At 35.5% G+C, this 3,317-nt stretch overlaps 1 non-coding gene across 1 annotated transcript; it reads right to left on the bottom strand.

Moving 5' to 3' along the window:
- On the bottom strand, positions 1 to 105 carry LOC115940573 (U6 spliceosomal RNA). The gene has a single exon (XR_004075308.1). It is a non-coding gene; the product is annotated as a U6 spliceosomal RNA (small nuclear RNA).
- Positions 106 to 3,317: the final 3,212 nt, after the last annotated feature.

The following is a 3,317-nucleotide window of genomic DNA, read 5'->3' as shown; positions in this document are numbered from 1 at the left end:
AAAAATATTGAATGCATCATGAATTTGCCTGTCATCCTTGTTCAGGGCCCATGCTAATCGTCTCTGTATCATTCCAATTTTGCTAAATGTCCCACCAAAGTGAGCAGTATTATTATTTACTGAAGTACAATTGAGAAAATTGTAAGCTTTTAGAGCATACAATGTGATGATTTGATATATGTGTACATTATGAAAGGGGAAATCATGTTAACATTTGTAAGTTGGTTTTATGTCATTTATAATTTGATTTGATGTTATTTAAATTTCCCTTGAGAAACAAAGAATTTTTGAAAGAATTTTTAAAGGAAAAATTAATGAAAGAGGAAAAAACAGGGAAAAACTAACAAAAAATAGACTTTTTAAATAAAATTGAAAACTGCTTAACCGAAGAGACAAAAAAGAAAAACAGTCAAAACCAGAAGCAAAACCAAACAGTGGAAAGTTTTCTGGCAAGTCTCATCAAGGAAAAAAGAAAGAAAATAGTTAATACTAAGAACAAGAAAGGGAGAATATAAACATGGATATAGACAATATTTAGGTAATTACAAATAAGGCAATCTGGTAGAAAAATCTTAAGTGAAGTTTTGTTTTACTAGTTATCTAGACGTATCATAAAGCATATAATAATTCAAGTGGAGCAATTTGCCACTAATAGACTAGAACAACAGAATAGAGAACTTAGAAGCAAGCATTCAAAGATGAGGAAGTCTCCTATAGGACAAAGGTGGCATTGCTAAGCACCAGGGGAAAAAGTATGGAAACAAGTGACTATCCACTTATGTCCACAATAGATCCTGAACTTGAACCGTAATACAACTCCAGATGCATTAAAATTTTAAATGTGAAAAATCAAACCAATAAGATAAAATAAACTAGAAGCAGTAAAAGAACTACTTTATCTTCCTTTCACCAAATCTGTCAATTTTTTTTAACCTCTGAACTGTCTATTCTGGCGAAATAGATGAATATGAAACAGAATATACAGTCATGGAAAGATCTCTGTAATTATTGTCTGCAAAGCCAATTTATAGAAAAAAGGCATAGTATGGTCCCAGTTTTGTTATCAAAAACAAGTGTAATGAAATGAAGCCCATCCCTCAATTCTACGTATTTGAAGACTATCCCAGCTGACATCTCAGATATGTAAGAAGTATCCAGTTATTTATTATTGTTGTATGTAATTAAGTCAGTTCTAGACCCCATCCTCCCTGTCTTATGGACAATTCAGTTGCAGCTGCGTTGGGTCCTGTTCTCTTTTCACTAGTTACTGTCGTGCATGTGGGAGGAAGGGCTAATCTCCAGTCCGTCATTGTCAACGCTGATCATTTATTTTCCAGGGGAGGGATAAGCATTTGAAATCTGGTGTCTTCCTGCTCTTCTTGTCCATGTAGGGCAGAGAAATCCTTATTGAGGTAGGGACACTTGTTAGGGGACACTGCGCTCTTAGGAGAACTCATGCAGTCATCCTGGGAAGTCTGGGTGCTATGATGGTGAGCCCGGACAGCAGGAGTCTTTCACATATTCCTAGATTGCCATCCTTTATTTATTAAATTATGCTCCCTGCGCTAATACACCTCAAAGATCCCCCCCTTCTCCTTCTGGTTTCTTCAAACATACCTAGATAACCTCTTATACGACTTTAAATTAGCATAAAAGACTACAGGAAACTGACTTGGAGCCATTTTTGCTTTTATGCTTAAAAAGAAAAAAAATCCTGAGGAAAAGAAATATAAAATTTGCATAACTGATTCAATTAGGGGGATGAGGATAAGAGTGGGATACAGGATGGAAGAAGGAAAAATAGGGAAGACAAACAGAGTTGTAGCAAATATACACTGATATTCTGATTGAGTATGTGTGTAGGAAAAGATCTATAATGATACCAGATAATTACAAAGAGTTACTTCTGAGATTAGGGACACCTTTAACTTCATATAGAACTGTAATATCTGAAATATTTACAAGAATTTGCTACTTTTATGAATTATAAAAAGATTAACTCAAGAAGCAAAATAGACCAAAAAAAAGGAGAGTTATTTTTTTATAAAATTTCAGTTTCTGATTATTAGGGCTATAACTAAGTCAAGGAAACTGTCTAAACTCCCTAAGATACTGTATCCACCCATGATGGAGATATAGAGATGAAAGGTTGAATGTTTATTTAAAACAAATTCTTTATTATTTTGCACTATTTGAAAAAAAAAAAAAACTCCAGTATGAAAACAATATGAATATAACACATGAGTTTCCAATGGGTATATATTCTGAAGCTCTTGAAGTCCTTGGGCAGGTGATTAAGTTCAGGTGAAGATCTAGTTCTTCCATGAAAAGAAAGTTTTAATATGCTTTGGGACCCTGAGAAATGCCATCTACATGTTGCTTATTAGTCCGGAGATCATCAGAAACACAGAAAGCAAGATTCTGACAAGCTAGTTTTGATTTACTTTAGAACAATTTCATTTTGCTCAGTAGAATATAGGACTTAAAATCTGAGAGCTGGACAGAAGGATATGTTTGCCTATGAATCCCAGAGTTCTTTGTTCTAGGAAATAGGAGGGGCAAAGAGTCAAGTAACCAGAGATATTAAAAAAAAAAAGAAAAGAAAAGAAAAAAAAAAAGCAATTGCTTCTGCAAAAGTTCAGAGATTTTACAGGCCCTAAATCAAGGACCTGGAGTCTACGTGTCACTCAGGAACCTGGAATGTAGGGATTTCTCTTGGGAAAAAACGTTTTGTCTCTCTCTCTTTCTTTTTAAAATTTATTTTTCATTATGTTCAGTTAACCAACGTATGGTACCACCATAAGTTTTTGTTGTAGTGTTCAACAATTCATTAGTTGAGTATAACACCCACTGCTCATTCCAACACATGCCCACCTTAATACCCATCACCCGCTTACCCCATCCCCCCAGCTCCTCCCTTCTATAGTTCTCAGTTTGTTTCCAGGAGTCCAGAGTCTCTTCTCTCATGGTTTGTCTTTTTCTCTGATTTCTTCCCATTCAGTTTTCCCTCCCTTCCCCTGTGGTCCTCCATGCTATTCCTTATTTTCCACATATGAGTGAAACCATATGATAATTGACTTTCTCTGCTTGACTTATTTCACTCAGCATAATGCCCTTCAGTTCCATCCGTGTCAATGCAAATGGAGGGTATTCATCCTTTCTGATGGTTAAGTAATATTCCATTGTATATATGGATTATCCATTCGTCTGTTGGAGGGCATCTTGGTTCCTTCCACAGTTTGGCTCTTGTGGACATTTCTGCTGTGAACATTGGGGTGCATGTGCCCCTTCTTTTCACTACCACCACCACCATTTTG

Source organism: Leptonychotes weddellii, chromosome 4 (assembly GCF_054177405.1).
Source record: "Leptonychotes weddellii isolate Sample4059 chromosome 4, ASM5417740v2, whole genome shotgun sequence".
NCBI lineage: Eukaryota > Metazoa > Chordata > Mammalia > Carnivora > Phocidae > Leptonychotes > Leptonychotes weddellii.
This window is presented reverse-complemented; position numbering and strand designations above follow the sequence as displayed.